This window comes from Saccopteryx bilineata, chromosome 5 (assembly GCF_036850765.1).
Source record: "Saccopteryx bilineata isolate mSacBil1 chromosome 5, mSacBil1_pri_phased_curated, whole genome shotgun sequence".
Taxonomy (NCBI): domain Eukaryota; kingdom Metazoa; phylum Chordata; class Mammalia; order Chiroptera; family Emballonuridae; genus Saccopteryx; species Saccopteryx bilineata.
In genome coordinates, this window is record NC_089494.1 from 113,147,425 (window position 1) to 113,169,442 (window position 22,018).

The 22,018-nt window shown below is 40.8% G+C and overlaps 1 pseudogene; it reads right to left on the reverse strand.

Moving 5' to 3' along the window:
- Positions 1-1,045: 1,045 nt before the first annotated feature.
- Positions 1,046-2,121, reverse strand: LOC136306411 (small ribosomal subunit protein eS6-like; annotated as a pseudogene).
- Positions 2,122-22,018: the final 19,897 nt, after the last annotated feature.

A 22,018-nucleotide genomic window follows, 5' to 3' on the forward strand; every position in this document is an offset into this window, starting at 1 on the left:
GCTTTCATGCCTCTAGCCACTCATCAATCTATTTCGTTTTTTGGATACATCTCACAGTAAGTTACAAACATCAGTATATATCATCCCTAAGTACTTCAGTGTGCATATTGCTAAGTGAGCCCAATATTTGTTTGCAGTTTTGGGGGGGGAAGGGGTTGGCAAAATATGCATACAGTGAAGTTATGCCCATTTGAGGAGTTAGAGTTGTTGGTTTCAGCCACTGATATTTGGGGTTGTTTGTTACCACAGCATAACCTAGCCTTCCTGCCTAATTCATTTCATTATATGTTGCAGTGCCTTGTGATGTCACACCCCAGGTGCCCTGAAATCTTTCTTTCAGTTTACTACACATGCAGTTTGGAGTTGGTGGGCTGTGGGGAGAGGATGGGCAGGGAAGGCTCTGGTACAGCAATGTGGTAGTAAGATGGAGAAGTACAAAGAGGAAGCCAAATGCAGAGTAGAGATTAAGAACTCCAAACAAGCAGAGCCTGGATTCAAAGGCAACTTGGAGAAATGCACCAGCTTTCTCACCCAAGACTACTAGGAGACATTGGAAAGAGACCCTGGCTACCCCACTGTACCTAGGAATAGGCATGTTACCAATTTGACTTGACTCGTTGGCACAGTTTTTTACTCTTTCCTCCTTAAACATTTTTCTCATTTGGCCTCCAAGGTCCCTCTCTCTCCTGCTTTTCCTCTTACTTCCCTCACTGCTCCTTCTCTGTCTCCAGTTTGTTCACATCTTTATTTAGATGAGACTCTGGGTTTCTTCTCTTTTCTTCTTTTTATTTATTTTTTGATGTTGGCTTTTATTTATTTGTTACTCTTAGAAAATCAGTTTTTAATTTTTTATTTATTTATTTATTTATTTATTTATTTATTTATTTATTTTTAGAAAGAGCATAAAAAGAGAAAGAAAGGCTGGGGGAGGAGCAGGAAGCATTAGTCATAGTTGACCAGGCAAGCCCAGGGTTTCAAACTGGCAATCTCAGCATTCCAGGTCAATGCTTAATCCACTGCGCCGCCACAGGGCAGGCAGAAAATCTCATTTTTGACAGGACTCTGACTTAGAAGCTCTCAGACAGGACAGCCTATTTCTCTGGGCAATCTGCTCCTGTCATTTTCCCTTGGCGTCTCTCATTCTCTTGCCTAAAAGTTTAGCATAGTCTGTGGGTTCTTCCTTACTTTTCTTGGTATGTTGTTTCTTCAAAGCAATGCACCAACATTTGTATTGCAGGATGTGTGGAGTAACCCAATGCTGAATCTTGGGTGCTTTGGCCCTAGTTTCTTACCTTCTCTGTGTAGGGCCTTTCTCACAGTACACTGGCAGCCATCATCTCTTTAGAAGATTGAAAAGTTTGTGGATTTTGCTAGCTCTTTTGGGCCCAAGACATAATAGTATCTTTCTCACCTTTTTTTACTATGACCAAGTTGAAAACACTGAGATTGGCATCCACAATGCAACCCCAGACAGGTTTGCACTTTCTCTCCAGTCCTCCTTGATCTATAAACTGGAATGCCCCTTACTCAGCAGCAGCTGGAAACTGGCTTCATGAGGAATCTTTGTTTTTTGTTCCCACTACTGATTCAAACCACTTAACCCTTTCTATTCTTCTTCCAGATCATCAACAGTAACTACTGTGGCCAAACGCTTCTCATAAAGTGCAAAGTTTGGGCCCTGGCCGGTTGGCTCAGTGGTAGAGTGTCAGCCCGGTGTGTAGATGTCCCAGGTTTGATTCCCGGCCAGAACACACAAGAGAAGCGCCCATCTGGTTCTCCACCCTTCCCCTTCTCCTTTCTCTCTATCTCTCTCTTCCCCTCCCACAGCCAAGGCTCCATTGGAGCAAAGTTGGCCATGGCCCTGAGGATGGCTTCATGGCCTCCACCTCAGGTGCTAGAATGACTCTGGTTGCAATGAAGCAACACCCCAGATGGGCAGAGCATCACCCTTTAGTGGAGATGCCAGGTGGATACCAGTCAGGCACATATGGGAGTCTGTTTCTCTGCCTCCCTGCTTCTCACTTCAGAAAAAAAAAATTTTTAAGTGCAAAGTTTGCATTTGCCTTCCACTTCAATGAGTTTCTGGCAGCCAGTGACTGGGAAAGAGGTGTCCAGCTTCATCCTGAAACAGCAACCTCCTCTGATGACCCATGAAAAAGAACTCTTTTCTGTCTAGACTCATCCCCTTGCAAATTATATCCAGTTCTATAGATCTACAGATAATTAATATGAATTTTTAATTCCCAAATTTATATATCTCTAGCACAGACTTCTCCCCTGAACTCCATATTTCAAGATCTGACAACCAACTTAACATTTATACTTATAAGTCTAAGAGGCATCTCAAACATAATAAGTCCAGAAAAGAACTCCTGACCATCTCCCTGAAACTTTTCCTCCTGCAGTCTTCCCCATTAGTCCATGGCAACTTTATCTCTCTTGCTGCTCAGGCCAAAGCTCTTGCAATCATCTTAAATCAACCTGTGCATATGTGTGTGTATCTCTACTTGTATTATGTCCAGAAATGTTCTGGATGTGAGGGCAGTCTGGCTGTGACATCTGTCACCCCACTGATCGCCACGGTGAATTCAGCTGATGTGGCCGGCTAAGAGGGTGTTCTCTCTCTCCCTTACTGCTTGCTCCATGTGCATTTCTCTTAAAGCTGCCCATTCAGCTGAAGTGCAACGACCTTCCCCAATAGAAGAGGACTGTTCTTTGATCAAGGATATACAAGTAGCTGCACTCCCTTACTAGAACCTCCAAACAAACTCTCAAGTCCCTTTGTAGGAGAACATAGGGTAGTTAAGATTTAAAGACTCCATACACATCTAACTGAGGTGCTGCATGTGGCAGTCTGCCTTTCTTGAGGAAAAAAGAGAGAGAAGCAGAGACAGACTTAGAGAGAAAAAAATTCTTTACATGTAGAATGTGTCCAGAATCTGATGCATCCTCTCCACTTTACTATAACTACCCCGGTGGAAACTACCACCATTTTTTCCCTGGATTGTACAAGAATCCCAACAGGTGTCTCTGGTCTTAGCTTTGACCTCCCACAGTCTATTCTCAAAAAAACAGCCAGAGTCATTCAGTTACACATAAGTAAGAACACATCATGCTTCTGCTCACAACTTTTTAATGTCTTCCCATTCACATAGTAAAAGCTAAAAGTCCTTAGCATGTTACACCATCTCACTTGCTTTGGTCTCCCCTTATTTCCTAACCTCATCTTCTAAACTCTCTCCATGTATTGGTTTTCAATCACACTGGCCCCTTGTTTATCTTGAAAACATCAGGTGCCCTTCTGCCTGGTTTAAATCAAAGGAGAGCTCTGCTAACCTAAGGGGAAAATGTAGTCAGTCACAAGCTCGCTCAGAATATCAACATCATCAACAAGAATGAGTCTGATTCACTCTTTCCATTCTGCTGACTTCAATGCAATAGCAACAATATCCTCTTACAGTCATAAGTTGAGCTGGCATATCTCTAAGCTTTGTGTTGTGCCATGACACAGTTCAAAGAGAAAGCAGAGGAGATGTTAGCAAAAGAGCTCTATCAGCAAGTGCTTCCCTCTTATCAGGGAGGCAAAACTTTTCCAAAGGGCACTGGCAAAGTTCTTCTAATATGTCAGAGTCCAGAGCATATCTGCTGGCAAAGGGGACCATGATTACTATACTGGTCACCACCCTGAAGCTGGATGTATTATGAAAACAACAAAGTGGTGATTCTAGGAGATACTAGACACCGTTGACAGGCTACCAGATTCTAAAAGAGGAACACTGAACTCAACATCTGCTCTGCCATTAACTTTGTGACATTTGTAAGGAATGCTCCATTCTAGAACAATTTTCTTATTTGCAAAATGAGGATGTTGGGCTAGATGTTGCCTTCCAGCTCAATTTTTCTCTTATTCTCCAGATTTCCATGTATTACTGTAAAGATCTGAGCCTTCCTATGTGCCATTCCTCATATATGTACACATCTCCTAAAATAATGGGAACACTGGAATGTCTTTGATCATCGATTTTAAAAAGAGAAGAAAGATTTTAACGAGAACATTTTGTACTGCTCATTCCCTGCTAACCAATCAAAATAAAGGATCTTTTCCCACCATTACTGACATTTAAAAAACAGCCTTTCATATTCAATAATTAGGTCTCAAAATCACTCAGCAAAAAAGTGTGGCTCCCCAACAATTATTCTCATAGAAAAATTAGAATGACCTCTTATATAAAACATGAAAATGAAAACAATGCTCTGTTTGAACTCAGGACCTCTGTCATTACCAGAACATAGAATTGAAGTCTTTATCTGACTGCATGAGATGGTTTGGCCCTCTGCTAATTTGAAGGTCACTGTGGCTTAGAAGCGGGAAAGCAAATGTTGAGTCTCAAAACCTCTGGTGGAAAGCACAGAAACATAGATCTATCTGTGAGAGATGAGAATGAAAAATATAGAGAGAGGGAACAAAACCATGTGCTTTTATTCTCCATTGGCGTGCCCAGTACCTAGCACACCTAGTGCTCAAAGGATAGATATTGAATGAAGGAAAGGGCAAGTGACTGCATTGTTTTGCCAGAAAGGTTCTTTTTGATGTAGCTTGGAATCAACACAAACCAGCCATCATACTTCTCCACTCCCTCTGTCTTTGGCAACAGTTCACCTTGACTGTTATTATTTGTCAGCCCTTTCTTTGTTTGTTTTATTTTCGTGTTCCTGAGACAGTAATTGCAAAATCACAATTCAGCCCTCTCCCCTGCACACAGATATTCCTTCTTTCAGCTCACCTGCTTAACAGAATGAAAGGCACGTTGATTCGGTAAGCACCTTCTCAGCACCTGGGTTTTCATGGGGTGTGTCAGGCTGACCACCAGCCACTGTCGGTTAGACATCTGGTTCCACACTTCACTGATGACACAAAATGCACACATTGTGAATATTTGCAAGGAAGTGTAACATTGAACATTAAACATGTCTCTGGGTATTTATCAAAAACTCAATTTAGAGAAAAAAAAATTGTTTGGGAGAGTATGTGGAACCTGTCCTTTTCACCCTCCCATCCAGATATTTTAAAGTTCATTTCCGAATGAAGACAGACAAGCAAACACGTGTGAACTAAGACTGTTTTATTCCCTTTTCTTTTCTTTGCTCTCCTCCCATATAAATGCTTTCACTGACTTGGGCTATGGTGTGACGTCATCAGTCATCACTGAGAAACGCAGAAAGGGACACCCGAGTGGAACTCTAGTATCTGCACTGAAGGGGTTGAGGATACTTTGGCATTGTGCATTAGGGAGGGTTCCAGAAGGAGTATTATTATTGCCATAGTTTTAAAATGACTTGTGTCTCTCCGTAAAGATGGGTATGTTTTTAATCTCATGAACTCTGAACAGTACAAGCAATTAAATGTTACTTTTTCTTTAGTTCTCAGAATACTCACAGAGCAATTTGAGGACAATCTGTTACAAGAAAAACAGGTGTATGTTCTGCATTTTTGCTTTGGCTTCATTCTTGGCTACTTTTTGTATCTCCACCAGCAGTTTTCTTCTTGTTTCTCACCTATTTCTCTTTGTGGTGTTTTGAAAAATTGTGCTTTAAGTCATTTATGGGGCAAGGAAGAGAGGCACAAATTTATTAATTCATTCAGGCAAATTGACCTAAAACTCAACCTTACCAAATTTCAACAGGCATCTGAAGTGTGATCCTCCTTTCAAAACCTTGGTGAGACATGGCCACACAGACAAGATGTTCTAGTGATTTCCCCCAGAAGTGGCAGCTAACAAATTCTCTAACTCATGACAATTCAAAGGTCTGTAGGTGAGTCTGTGTTTAATAGCTGTGTAGGGGGACAACTAATGGCAGGAAGGGATGTCGTTAATGATTATCAATCTGGAACTAGAGGATGACTACTAAAGGCAAATATTGTGTATTTAATACTTTTTGTCAAAGACCAGCCCCAGAAGGTGTGAAAACTTTAGAAATCCAACTGAGGAAATGTTAGTGGAACAGAATGTCACACCAGGCCACAACGGCCCCTTGGGATTCCCATGAGGATTCTAATACAACCCTGAACCACCACCCTGGTTGATTGGATCATTCAATTGTCACCTACATAGATTAAGAAGCTTCACTTTTACCCAGAATGAAGAAAGTTTAAGGTCACAAATGAAAAATAAGAAGAGTTGATATCATATCAACTTCGGTAAAGACAAATATACCCTACAGATTTTTTAGAGACTAAAACTTTTAGCTTTCTAGACTATTAGGTGATTGGAGGGTAGATTCTATAACAAATATAATTCAATTATTGCATTATATGCTGCTAAAATAACATTGCCTGGTATTAAAAGTTCTTATATAATAAAAAAAAAAGTCTTCACAAACAGCATTGGAAATAAACCCAAGTCCTAAAAAGTGAAGATTGCTCCTTCTATCCCTACCTCATCTAAAATCAAAATGTGTATCTCTTTTATTCAAAAAATGATACACATGCTTATGAATAAAAGCCCAAAGCTGGGCATTTTTAAATGTGTATCTAACCTTCTGAAGCAAATAAGCTCATTTCCTTTCACATCTCTTCCCTCCTAGCAATGATCTGACTGGATTTTCACCCGACTCTGAATGGGAGAGGAGCCACTATTTCCCCTGGCTGAGTGTTGTGGGAACCCGTGTGCATGTTTTCCTTGTTTCTGAAAGCCTACCTCTTAATGTGATTTTTATTAATTTCCTCAAGCAGATTTCCACGACCAGATGCATTTGTGCTACATCACAAAGGGCCTGCATTTCGGTGGTCACTGGCCATTGTATAAGTAAAGAGGGGAACATACTCTGTGCGATGCAATGATTTAATAATTATTAATGAAACATTGTGCCTTTGTACATTTCTGACAAATGATTAAGTGCACTATAAATGTTTAGCATCGCTCTCTGAGGTCTGGTAATGTGATGCCAGGTGCCCACTCATGCTTCACACAATCAGAAAAAGACAAATTAGATTACAGCAATATAGCAGCATTATTGATTCTTTTGTAATATTTACAAACTGCAGGTAAAATGTAATATGAGAAAAAGCATGTGTGATGATGGCAAGTCCATTTACTTGAAAGTTTTTTCCGTCTACTCATTTGGAAGCACTTTATCTTGTGGGCAGTGGTGCTGATACAAGTCCTGGGTCAACTTCATGAGCTGTGCTTCCCTCCATCAGGCTCCGGACACTGTGAGGAACCTCGTTCTCACCCTGAGACTCATGGCCCATTCTTGCTAATCCTTGGACACAGGAACTTAGGCTCAGAAATCTGTTTGCATGTTAGAATCTCCTAGAAGTTGTTAAAAACAGATTCTCTCCCTGGCCGGTTGGCTCAGTGGTAGAGCGTTGGCCTGGCGTGCAGAAGTCCCGGGTTCGATTCCGGCCAGGGCACACAGGAGAAGCGCCCATCTGCTTCTCCACCTCTCCCTCTCTCCTTCCTCTCTGTCTCTCTCTTCTCCTCCCGCAGCCGAGGCTCCATTGGAGCAAAGATGGCCCGGGCGCTGGGGATGGCTCCTTGGCCTCTGCCCCAGGCGCTAGAGTGGCTCTGGTCACAATAGAGCGACGCCCCGGAGGGGCAGAACATCACCCCCTGGTGGTCAGAGCGTCGCCCCCTGGTGGGCGTGCTGGGTGGATCCTGGTCGGGCGCATAGGGGAGTCTGTCTGACTGTCTCTCCCCGTTTCCAGCTTCAGAAAAATAAAAAAATAAATAAATAAAAATAAATAAAACAGATTCTCTGGCCTCCCCTAATCTAATTAAACCAGAATGTCTTGAGATGGTCATAGCATTGTTATTTAATTTTTAACTTCAAAATATTTCTAAATATAGCTAGGGTTTGAGAAGTTCTGATTTATATGATTCATTAAATTGTGCCAGATTTAAAACTCAAAATTCTTTGATACATCTTCCATCAAGAAATGGACTCTAGGACCTATCCTACTATCTGGGCTCATAACAACTTAATGGATAGATTTTCAAGGCAAAAGTCAAACTATGCCAGTTTCCAGATCCAGTCCTTAACAACCATCAGATTCCACTTTCCTTCTGTCTCTTGGGACCTTGTTCTTAGAATCCAGCCACCATGCTGTGAGGAAGCCTAAGCAACCTGTAGGGAGACCCTGACCCAGAGCCTGGTTGGGCAACCAGACTCATCAGCCATGAATGAGCCATCTTGGAAGTAGGTCCTCCAGCCTCCAGTAGGCCTTCCCAGCTCTCATCACATAGAACAGAAATGTGCTGTCCCTGCCAAGCCCTGGCCAGACTTCAGATTCATGAGCAAAACAAATAATCATGTTATTTTAATTCATTCAATTATATGGTTTGTTAGACAATAAATAATTGAAACATCTGCTAACCCAAATAGTGTCATGAAAAGGGATTTAGTCTTTTAAAAGTTGAATCACGGTAATTAAGGAGTGACGTCACGGAAATGGCGCCGTGAGAAGCGCGTCCGACAGCTCTCCCCTAAATCACAACAAATTTATCAACTAGAAACAGAAAAATTTATCCTCGGAGCATTCCGGAGTTCCACACAAACTGAAAGCAAAAGGACTGTTATCACTTGAATCTGAGAGACGAGGGTGTGGAGGAAGCTACCGCAGCGACGCTCATTCAAGCCGCCAGGAAGTGTGCCTGCGGTGAGTCAGCCCATATACTTGGGAACCGCAAGCCGCCGCGAGTGGCCGACCGCGAGCCGCCGCGAGCCCCCCCCCCCCCCCCCCCCGGAGCTGCCGCGAACCACCACCGCGAGCTGCCGCGAGCCCCCGCGAACCGCCACCGCGAGCAGCCGCCACGAGCCGCCGCGCCCGGTCCGGTTGAGCACCGCTGACGTTTCCAGCGGCCCAAACACTGCGAGTGGGGGTCGCCGGCCACCGGTGCCCAGAGCGCCCCATTCGCGCGCGCGCGTGCCTTGGGCATTCCACGCGCCCAGGGCGCACTGCTGGCCCGCACACCCAGGGGGCTCCATTATCCTGCGCCTGGTGCGGTCCAGCCGCCAGCGGCGGGGCGAGCGGGAGAGGCTTGGGAGATTCTCTCCATGGGCGGGGCACCTCACCCAGCCATTCAAGCTAACAATCAAGCGTTGGGGGAGGGGCGCGCGCAGGCAGCCTAAAATACCTTCGGAAACACAGCTGCGACCCAATCACTGAAATTAGCTTAACCCATAAAATCTGCGCACCCTCGGTTCTAATTGATAAGATCTCTCTCAGTTCAGCGATCCAAGACAAGAGGCGTGATATTTTTTAGTGCCTCTCGCTAAAGGGGCGGGGGCAACTTCTGATTGATAGAGCCTCCATATTCAGGGATAAAGCTAACAAGAAGGACTTGGCAGATAATAAGGTCTATACTACACTAGTCATAAGCAGAGACTAGTGCCTCTTCTTCCCTGCAAAAACAGGCTACAAAGTGTGGAAAGCCTGGGTTGAGAGGTCCAACTAAATGATAGGCGCTGAACAGTCACCTTGACAACAATTGACTCCCACCCCCGCCTGATTACACTGGAGGCCCTGACTGTCAGAGCCTTTCCCAAAGCCTTGCACTGAGTGGGGATAGAGTGGGGATTTCCCAGCTCTTTGAGCCTCTTACTCCCCAGGCAGAAGCAGTTGCAGCCTTATAGCTGGATCACCAGGCTGCTAATTCAGAAAGGGGGGACTAGGAGAGAGAATCCAGGAAAGCAAACTCTCTCATCGTTGGACCCTGCAAACGCCAACAAGCCTTTACTTCCAGCAAGACTAAAGCCAATTATATGACATTGCCATAGAATCCCATCAACTGCAAATCCCTACCTAAGAGTGACACAGGGGCAGAGCCTGGGGTACAGAGTCACTGACTAGGAAGAGGGAGAGAAAAGAAAAAGGAAGAAGTTAACCTCTCAAAATCAAGAAAAACCCACAGACTTTGCAACTTGATCCACTAATTTTTTGTTGTTGTTGTTGTTTGTTTCTTCTATCTTTTTGCCTTTATTTCCTCCACCTCGGTCCTTCTATTCTCTGCCCATCTTATGCTTCCCCTTTCTTGAACTACACTACCCATGAGTGTTGCATTTTATTTTTCTTCTTCATCTTCACCCTCCTTTAAGGTTATACTCCAAAACACTTAACTCTCACACTCTCCTCTTTTGTTTTTTTTTTGTCTTGCTTTATTTTGTTTTTTTCTCCTCCTATTTTATTTCTTCCTTCGTTTTTCTCTTTTTCTTATTTTTTTCCTTTCTATTCATTTTTTCTTTTCTCATTTTACTTTCCTCCCATATAATCCTCAATCACGAACAAATTAGTTAATTTGGGACTCAAGGCTTTTTTTTGGCTTTATTTCTCTTTTTTGCTTTTGTTTTTATATTTTTTTTCTCTTGTTTGTTTATTTTTGTGGCATTTTGGGTCCTCCCAACCCAAGGTCTCCATTGTATTTAGTCTTCGCTCCACTTAATACAACAGATTTTTACTTATTATTTTTATTTTTTCTTCTTTATTATTCTTTTTTGGTCCTTTTTTCTGATTCCCTCTTATCCCTCTCATTATATCTCTTAGTTGACCATCACTTACAAGCAAATCATCTTATGCTTGTCTAAGATTTTCTTCCTTTTTTTTTTTTTTTTTTTTTTGCATTTAGTAGGTCCCTACTCCCTTTTTTTGCCCCTTGAACTCTTCACCCCAAATCAGGCCCTCCATTATAGGCACGATATTTCCCTGAGGAGGGGAGAGGAGGGAAAGAGAAGAGAGAAAAAAAGGGGGAAATAATAAATTATTACTGTTTTTTTTGTGGGGTGTTTTACCCTTTTTTTTTTTTTCTTTTTACTCTTTATTAATTCTAATTAGTGCTATCAATAAGACCACCCTCAGATGCCGATAAGAAAGAGAAAATCGAATATTATGGATACAAAAGAAAGAGAGGTAACACAAATAGACGTGGAAAAATCTATGGAGAAAAGACTTAACATATTGGAAGCCTTCGAGCTAAATGACAGAGAATTTAAAATAGAAATCTTAAAAATACTCAGAGATATACAAGAAAACACAGAAAGGCAATATAGGGAGATCAGAAAACAACTCAATGAACACAAAGAATATATTACCAAGGAAATTGAAACTATAAAAACAAATCAAACAGAAATGAAAAACTCAATTCACGAGCTGAAAAACGAGGTAACAAGCTTAGCTAACAGAACAGCCCAGATTGAAGATAGGATTAGTGAAATAGAAGACAAGCAACTTGAGGCACAAAAGAGAGAAGAAGAAAGAGACTCAAAAATAATAAAAAATGAGAAAGCCCTACAGGAATTGTCTGACTCCATCAGAAAGAATAACATAAGAATAATAGGTATATCAGAGGGAGAAGAGAAAGAAACTGGAATGGAGAATATACTCAAACAAATAATAGACGAGAACTTCCCAAGCCTGTGGAAGGAACTAAAGCCTCAAATTCAAGAAGCAAACAGAACACCAAGTTTTCTTAACCCCAACAAACCCACTCCAAGGCACATCATAATAAAGATGACACAAACCAATGACAAAGAAAAAATTCTCAAGGCAGCCAGGGAAAAGAAGAGTACAACATATAAAGGAAGGCCTATTAGATTATCATCAGATTTCTCAGCAGAAACTCTACAAGCTAGAAGAGAGTGGACCCCAATATTTAAAGCCCTGAAAGAGAGGAACTTTCAGCCAAGAATACTATACCCATCAAAGCTATCCTTCAAGTATGAAGGAGATATAAAAACATTCACAAATACAGAAAAGATGAGAGAATTTATCAACAGAAAGCCCCCACTCCAGGAAATACTAAGGGGGGTTTTCCAACCAGATTCAAAGAACAAAAGAAAACAACACCACAAGTAACAGCTCCACCAAGAACACAATAAAACCAAACTTAAACTGTGACAACAAAGGAAAAAAAGGGGGGAGAGGATGGAGATTAACAGTAGCAAAGGATGATGAAGTGCAGAAATACTTATAAGATAGGGTACTACAATGAATATGGTAGGTACCCTTTTCATTACTTAATGGTAACCACCCTTAAAAAAACCACCACAAAAACACTTGACTTAAAAAAGGTAGCAACAGGCCCTGGCTGGTTGGCTCAGTGGTAGAGTGTCGGCCTGGAGTGCAGGAGTCCCAGGTTCGATTCCCGGCCAGGGCACACAGGAGAAGCGCCCATCTGCTTCTCCACCTCTCCCTCTCTCCTTCCTCTCTGTCTCTCTCTTCTCCTCCCACAGCCAAGGCTCCATTGGAGCAAAGTTGGCCAGGGCGCTGAGGATGGCTCTGTGGCCTCTGCCTCAGGCGCTAGAATGGCTCTAGTTGCAACAGAGCAGCGCCCCAGATGGGCAGAGCATCGCCCCCTGGTGAGCGTGCTGGGTGGATCCTGGTCGGGCGCATGCGGGAGTCTGTCTGACTGCCTCCACGTTTCCAGCTTCAGAAAAATACAAAAAAAAAAAAAAAAAAAAAAAAAAAAGGTAGCAACAGAGGAAAGAAGTATGGAACACAAACAAACAAAAACAAATGATAGAAAAACAAAAGAGAAGAATCAAACTAGATACAAAACTAACAGAAAGCAATTTATAAAATGGCAGTAGGGAACCCACAAGTGTCAATAATTACACTAAATGTAAATGGATTAAACTTACCAATAAAAAGACACAGAGTAGCAGAATGGATTAAAAAAGAAAATCCACCTATATGCTGCCTACAAGAAACACATCTAAGCAACAAGGATAAAAACAAATTCAAAGTGAAAGGCTGGAAAACAATACTCCAAGCAAACAACACCCAAAAAAAAGCAGGCGTAGCAATACTCATATCAAATAATGCTGACTACAAGACAGAAAAAGTACTCAGAGACAAAAATGGTCATTTCATAATGATTAAGGGGAAGTTGAATCAAGAAGACATAACAATCCTTAATATATATGCACCAAACCAAGGAGCACCAAAATATATAAGACAGCTACTTATTGACCTTAAAACAAAAACTAACAAAAATACAATCATACTTGGAGACCTCAATACACCGCTGACGGTTCTAGATCAGTCATCCAAACAGAGAATCAATAAAGATATAGTGGCCTTAAACGAAATACTAGAACACCTGGATATGATAGACATCTACAGGACACTTCATCCCAAAGCGACAGAGTATACATTTTTCTCTAGTGTACATGGAACATTCTCAAGAATTGACCATATGTTGGGCCACAAAGACAATATCAGCAAATTCAGAAAAATTGAAATTGTACCAAGCATATTTTCTGATCATAAAGCCTTGAAACTAGAATTCAACTGCAAAAAAGAGGGGGAAAAACCCACAAAAATGTGGAAACTAAACAACATACTTCTAAAAAATGAATGGGTCAAAGAAGAAATAAGCGCAGAAATCAAAAGATATATACAGACAAATGAAAATGAAAATACGACATATCAGAATCTCTGGGATGCAGCAAAAGCAGTAATAAGAGGAAAGTTCATATCGCTTCAGGCCTATATGAACAAACAAGAGAGAGCCGAAGTAAACCACTTAACTTCACACCTTAAGGAACTAGAAAAAGAAGAACAAAGACAACCCAAAACCAGCCGAAGAAAGGAGATAATAAAAATCAGAGCAGAAATAAATGAAATAGAGAACAGAAAAACTATAGAAAAAATCAATAAAACAAGGAGCTGGTTCTTTGAAAAGATCAACAAAATTGACAAACCCTTGGCAAGACTCACCAAGGAAAAAAGACACAGGACTCAAATAAATAAAATCCAAAATGAAAGAGGAGAGATCACCACAGACATCATAGAAATACAAAGAATTATTGTAGAATACTATGAAAAATTATATGCCACCAAATACAACAATCTAGAAGAAATGGATAAATTCCTAGAACAATACAACCTTCCTAGACTGAGTCATGAAGAAGCAGAAAGCCTAAACAGACCAATCAGCAGGGAGGAAATAGAAAAAACTATTAAAAATCTCCCCAAAAATAAAAGTCCAGGCCCAGACGGTTATACTAGTGAATTCTATCAAACATTCAAAGAAGACTTGGTTCCTATTCTACTCAAAGTCTTCCAAAAAATTGAAGAAGAAGCAATACTTCCAAACACATTTTATGAGGCCAACATAACCCTCATACCAAAACCTGGCAAGGATGGCACAAAGAAAGAAAACTACAGACCAATATCTCTAATGAATACAGATGCTAAAATACTAAACAAAATACTAGCAAACCGAATACAACAACATATTAAAAAAATAATACATCATGATCAAGTGGGATTCATCCCAGAATCTCAAGGATGGTTCAACATACGCAAAACGGTTAACGTAATACACCATATCAACAAAACAAAGAACAAAAACCACATGATCTTATCAATAGATGCAGAAAAGGCTTTTGATAAAATACAACACAATTTTATGTTTAAGACTCTCAACAAAATGGGTATAGAAGGAAAATATCTCAACATGATAAAGGCCATATATGATAAACCATCAGCCAACATCCTATTAAACGGCATAAAACTGAGGACTTTCTACCTTAAATCAGGAACAAGACAGGGTTGTCCACTCTCTCCACTCTTATTCAACGTGGTGCTAGAAGTTCTGGCCAGAGCAATCAGACAAGACAAAGAAATAAAAGGCATCCATATCGGAAAAGAAGAAGTAAAGCTATCACTTTTTGCTGATGATATGATCCTATACATCGAAAACCCGAAGGACTCCACAAAAAGATTATTAGAAACAATAAACCAATACAGTAAGGTCGCAGGATACAAAATTAACATACAAAAGTCCATAGCCTTTCTATATGCCAACAATGAAATATTAGAAAACGAACTCAAAAAAATAATCCCCTTCACGATTGCAACAAAAAAAATAAAATACCTAGGAATAAACATAACAAAGAACGTAAAGGACCTATATAATGAAAATTACAAAGCATTGTTAAGGGAAATTGAAAAAGATACAATGAGATGGAAAAATATTCCTTGTTCTTGGATAGGAAGAATAAATATAATCAAAATGGCCATATTACCCAAAGCAATATACAAATTTAATGCAATTCCCATCAAAATCCCTATGACATTTTTTAAAGAACTGGAACAAAAAATCATCAGATTTATATGGAACTTTAAAAAACCCCGAATAGCCAAAACAATCCTAAGGAAAAAGAATGAAGCTGGGGGCATTACAATACCTGACTTTAAACTATATTATAGGGCCACGATAATCAAAACAGCATGGTATTGGCAGAAAAATAGACACTCAGACCAATGGAACAGAATAGAAAGCCCAGAAATAAAACCACATATATATGGTCAAATAATCTTTGATAAAGGGGCCAACAACACACAATGGAGAAAAGAAAGCCTCTTCAACAAATGGTGTTGGGAAAACTGGAAAGCCACATGCAAAAGAATGAAACTCGACTACAGCCTGTCCCCGTGTACTAAAATTAATTCAAAATGGATCAAAGACCTAAATATAAGACCTGAAACAATAAAGTACATAGAAGAAGACATAGGTACTAAAATCATGGGCCTGGGTTTTAAAGAACATTTTATGAACTTGACTCCAATGGCAAGAGAAGTGAAGGCAAAGATAAATGAATGGGACTACATCAGAATTAAAAGTTTTTGCTCAGCAAGAGAAACTGATATCAAAATAAACAGACAGCCAACTATATGGGAACTGATATTTTCAAACGACAGCTCAGATAAGGGCCTAATATCCAAAATTTTCAAAGAACTCATAAAACTCAACAACAAACAAACAAACAATCCAATAAAAAAATGGGAAGAGGACATGAACAGACACTTCTCCCAGGAAGAGATACAAATGGCCAACAGATATATGAAAAGATGCTCAGCTTCATTAGTTATTAGAGAAATGCAAATCAAAACTACAATGAGATACCACCTCACTCCTGTTAGATTAGCTATTATCAACAAGACGGGTAATAGCAAATGTTGGAGAGGCTGTGGAGAAAAAGGAACCCTCATTCACTGTTGGTGGGACTGTAAAGTAGTACAACCATTATGGAGGAAAGTATGGTGGTTCCTCAAAAAACTGCAAATAGAACTACCTTATGACCCAGCAATCCCTCTACTGGGTATATACCCCAAAACCTCAGAAACATTGATACGTGAAGACACATGTAGCCCCATGTTCATTGCAGCACTGTTCACAGTGGCCAAGACATGGAAACAACCAAAAAGCCCTTCAATAGAAGACTGGATAAAGAAGATGTGGCACATATACACTATGGAATACTACTCAGCCATAAGAAATGATGACATCAGATCATTTACAGCAAAATGGTGGGATCTTGATAACATTATAAGGAGTGAAATAAGCAAATCAGAAAAAAACAAGAACTACATGATTCCATACATTGGTGGAACATAAAAATGAGACTAAGAGACATGGACAAGAGTGTGGTGGTTACCAAGGGTGGGGGGGGAGGGAGGACATGGGAGGGAGGGAGGGAGAGAGGGGGAGGGGGAGGGGCACAGAGAACTAGATGGAGGGTGACGGAGGACAATCTGACTTTGGGCGAGGGGTTTGCAACATAATTTGATGACAAAATAACCTAGACATGTTTTCTTTGAATATATGTACCCTGATTTATTAATGTCATCCCATTACCATTAATAAAAATTTATTAAAAAAAAAAAAAAGTTGAATCACAAACATTCATGGGCTCAGTGTCTCAAAAAAATACAAGATTTCACCTTTTCTTTGGTCAAAATAATTCTTAACACGATGTAGTTGCTCCACAAAGACTTCCCAGTCTGTGTCAATTCTCTGTAACTTCTCTACTCATTTCAAAATTAATTAGTTTACAAAAGTAATTAGTCCCTTGGTCACATAAAATTATAAACTCAAAATATTGAATACCAATTTTCATTTGGAAAGTGGTTTGATTTGAAAATAATCATAGGCTTTAAAGAGCCAAGTTCTGGAAAATAGAATAAAAGCTCAAGTGGAATTAATAAAAGTCAGGTTGAATGTGTAAGGAATACAATGATAGATGGAGGAATTACAGTATGAAAGAGGGGAGAAGGAGGCTGTTTACACAGTGGGAAGCTAAGTGTCAGTGGTGGGCCTTTGAATATGTATTAGTCAGCTCAGGCCACCATAACAGAATAATACAGACTGGGTGCTTAGACAACAGAAATTCATTTTCTCACAGTTCCGACAGCTGGAAGTCCAATATCAAGGTGCCTCAAAGTTGGTTTCTGATGAGACCTTTCTTCTTGGCTTAAAGGTAGCTGTTTTCTTGTTGTTTCCTAAAATATCCTTTCCCTTGTGTGAACATGGAGGAGAGACCTCTGGTGTCTCTTCTTCTTATACGGACACCATTTTATCATGTTAAGCCCTCATTCTTATGACCTCATTTAACCTTAATTACCTCCCTAAAGGCCTTATGTCCAATTATAGGGAGGGTCATACATAGGGATTAAGGTTTCAACATATAAATTTTGGGGAAAACAATTTGGTCCAAAACAGAATGTAAAAGCCTTGGAACAAGTGGAGAAGTTCTAGATGAAATTTACCTGTCCTGCCTGCCCCAGGCAGGGCAATCATCTTGCCATTATTGTTACCATGACAGTAACAATGGTAACAGTTTATTGAGCAAACACCTAGAGCTTAACATTTCACATTATCTCATTTGCTTCTCAAAAGAGTTCTACAAAATAGGTTATCTGTTTTTTATAGCTAATGAAACTAAGTGCAAAAAAAAAAAAGTTCAATAGCTTATCCATGATTTTATAGCTAGTAAATATCAGAACAAGAATTTGAACACAGGTCTGTGGGCTTCAAAGGCCCTGTTTGCAATGTTAAACCAAGCTCTCTTTTTTCTTTTATTCCTCTGTCTCTTCACAAATTATTAATTGAGCACCTACTATGATTCAGGTCCTATGTTAGATCCTCAGTATGCAAAATCAAGCTAACCCTGGTCAAAGAAAAAATTAGTCTGACCTTCGTTAAGACAAGAGACTTAATTTGTCTGGTTTCGGGGTATTTAGCTTCAGTTCTCTTTCCTAAAATTTTTCTAGTTAAATCATTATGCAAAAGGTAAAAGGGGTAAGCTTTGCTTTTTTTTACTTTTAAATAGTTGTAGTTGAAGTTTTGCAATAAGAAAGAGGATGGGGCTCAACTCTAAATACAAGGATAAGTGTGGATTTATCACCAAAGAGCAGTGTGAAGATCAGTGATGGGAAATTACTAAGAGGGAGCAGTAGAGGTAAGGGGGAGTTCTTGCTAGACAGACACAATAAGATTCTTGCTGTAGGCAAGTTGGGGAGATAAGATATTGGGGTGGGGGTAAGGAATTCGATTAGAGATATAGGTTAGGGAATTTTCACTAAACTGACCCAGCAGCATTCTTGCTTAGACTGGACTAAGTGGGCCAAAGACATGGCCCAAGGTCAGGAACTAGTCCAGAAGAGGGCACTGAGGAGCCCACATGAAGTTACTCCAGGAGATAGTCTTCATCTCTCTGCTTGCAAGGAGCTCACAGTTCAATGGAGAGAGACACCAGTCAGCAACCGCAGTGCAGCAGGACACGTCTGTGGGTTTTTTACACAAGTCTTTGTGTCTATATATTCTGATTTTGAACACGGCAGAGAAAGTGCAGAAAGAGCTATGGGCACTGTGGTAGAAGCCACGCCATGAAAGCCATGGCCAAAAGACAGTGCTTCAAAGAGTGCTGAGACTCTCGAGAGTGATCTGACCACACATCAGGCTCCGCTTATTTTTAGTATTCATAACTTTGCAAAATCGGATAGATCCTGCCCCCCCACACACACACCACAGTCAGGCAGCTTATCCCTGGAGGCCTCCTTCACAGGTTTCCTCAAAGCAAATCAGTCATTTCTTCAAAACACAGTCCTTTGGAGGTAAACCCTTTATCCTGACTAACAACAGAAACACCTTGGGGTTCACCCAGGCAAACAGGATACAAATGTCTGAAATTCTCTTCTTTCCACAGATGGGTCAATCAGAAAGTGAGTTTTCTTCTCAGGACAGAGGACTGAGAAGTAACCACGAAACTGTATAGTCAAATTGCTGAATTATTTTAACTAAGTAACACTTGCCAGTGGAAGCTGTAAATGTGTTTTGATTTTTCCAGTGACACAAATATACCATGATTAATCTAGTTCTGTTATACTATATTAGAATGAATAAAAAAGGGGTCACATATTCAGTGACTTCATGTTTTGTCATGGCCTAGAAAACGTGGGGAGGCAGGAACTATGCCAAGCAGAGCTCTGTAATGTCACCAGAGGGTAAGAAGACCAAAAGAACGTACCTGAGAGCCAAACTGGCCCCTCAGTCAGTCAGTTTAGACTTCTGTGACCCAGAAGTTCTAGAATGGTAGGCACACAAATTTCTATGGTAGGATAATTAATTTTATGTGTCAACCTGATGGGGCCACAGGGTGCCCAGATGGTTGGTCAAACACCATTCAGGGGGTGTGTGTGTCAGGGTATTTCTGGAGGAGATTAACATCTGAATCAGTAGACTGAGTAGTAAAGCAGGTGGTCCTCCCCAATGTAGGCAGGCCTCATCCAGTCTGTGAAGGCCTGAATAGAACAAGAAGGTTGAGTAAGGGAAAACTACTCTCTGCCTGTGTTTGAGCTCAGACATCATTTTCTTCCTGCCTTTGAACTTGAACCGAACGGGAAATTACAGTATCAGCTAGGACTTTTTTAGTTTTCATAATAATGTAATCCAACTTCTTATGATAAATCTTTTTCTATATAAGATGATAGATAGATGATAGATAGATAGATAGATAGATAGATAGATAGATAGATAGATAGATAGACTTTCCCTGGAGAAACCCAACAAATACACTTGGTGTCCCTGGGTAGGAGTCAAGGGAAAGATAGACAGACACAGAGAGATGGAGAAAGACAGAAAATAAAAGATACAGACAGACACACAGACAGAGGCAGATAGAAAAACACAGAATAAACAAGCCAGACAGAAAGAGAGCAGATACGCAGGCACACAGACACACAAACAGTGGCACAAAGTAGGAAAAAGGTGAGAAAAAGTATAGCATCTCATAATGTGCTCCTAGAATTGTTCATGCAGCTTATTTCTCAATCTCAGGCAGCACCTCTGAAGGGTGAACATGCCCCTGGGATTGTGACCACACCTCTGCCTGGTCAGAGTCTGCCTTCAGAGACACCCTCAGCAACCTACCTGAATACAGCTTCCAGGAGTAAAGGGGCAGCTCCACTCTTCAAGGATCCCAACATACTAACTAACCTGCAGCCACCGTCTCAGCCTGGTCTCACCTCATCTCAACATGGCTGCCCACCACAGCCACCTCAGACCTGACCCCACCTGGACCAATTAAATCACAATCTCTAAGGCTGGGTCATTGTTATTTTTTGCAAGTGCCTCAGGAGGAACCGGAAGCAAAAAGATCCGGCCACATGCCTGAGCTGCAGAGTGATATTTGTCACCGGGACACACAACAGTTACCACTTACAACTCAGGAGGTCTATTTTCTATACCACTTTCAAAGCTCCAAAGATCATGAACTACCCACAATAGCACATCGTCACCCTTTGGTGCCAGGCTAAGTATTCTCTGGGTGTTGCCTCATTTAACTTCACATCTTGTGTCATGTAGATACTACCTTCATTTTCTCAGGTAATGAATCTCAAGTCAGAGAGATTACACAGTTTGCCAAGATCAAATAGCCAGGACATGGCAGAGGCAGGATCTGTGACCAGATCTTCCACTCTACGGCAGAGCAGACAACCAATGGGGGGTTCTGGTGTTCCTCCCTCCCATCCCACGTGTTCTCACACACAGGTAGTTCTGAGGACAAAAACCAGCAGTGCCTTCTACACGAGCACTGACCACACACGGGACAGCACCGGATCTTTCACCTCGAGGACATTATTCTGGCCGTGCCTACTATACATCCATATCACTTACTTCAACCTGATCTGAGAAAAAAACATAATTAGAGCAACAGCCCACCAGAAATAAGGGAGGATGAGAACATCAGCTTCTTCACTGAGTTTAATTAAGCTCACCAGAGAAGGACATCACAGGGATTCTGCAGAATTTTCTCTGGTTTTATTTATAATATTCTTAATTCCAATTTAACAGGAAAATATTTTCCTCAAACCTACTCCACCAGTTTAAGGACTTTATCTATTAAGAAACAGTGCCATCTACTGATGAAGCTTCACCTGTTCTTGTAAACCATGAAAAGAATTACTGTTGCTTATGCCTTAATTATGAACGCTTTCCAAGACATGGCCCGCCTTTCCAGATGTCTGTTCTGCACTTAACACCATCTATATTATTTTCTTTTACAGCCAAAAATGACAAAGTGGTTTGAAATCACTGTAAGACTTTCAAACATACCTTGAAAAATGGAGGATTTAAATCAGAACTCGATAAGTGGGCAGCCGGGTGGCAAGTGCTTAGGTGTGGAGCCAGCAGGCCAAAGTGCCGTGCACAGCGGCGACCACAGCTGTTTACCTGAGCCCTTTTGGAAGCTATACAACCAACCCAGAAGGGCATGGATCCTATATTATTTAAATACATCAAAGAATCTCTAAATAAATGTTAGGTTGTACTATGGATTAGGATTCGTATTCACAATGGGGGTGAACTCTCCTCCCAAAGGGGTAAAAATGGTTCTTGAGGAAAGAAAAAATTGTACTGTTTTTATGTGTAAGGCACAGATATATAGTATATCCATGGCATTAAAACTCCATGGGTGTAGGGGGTGATGAGCAGGGAAAGTCTAAAAAAATACTTTTTAAGGGGAAATTTTGGGGGTGGAGCACAGCATTGGAAGATTCAAAATTATAAATGTGTCCTGAGCCAATTAATAGATTCAACGCACTTTTAATCAAAGTTCCAATAAGGTGCATGTCCATGTGGCTGTGCGTGTGTATGCGTGCACATTTGTGTGTGTGTATGTGTAAACTGACAACTGATTATAAATATATACTGAAGGAAAAGAAAAGTATGAG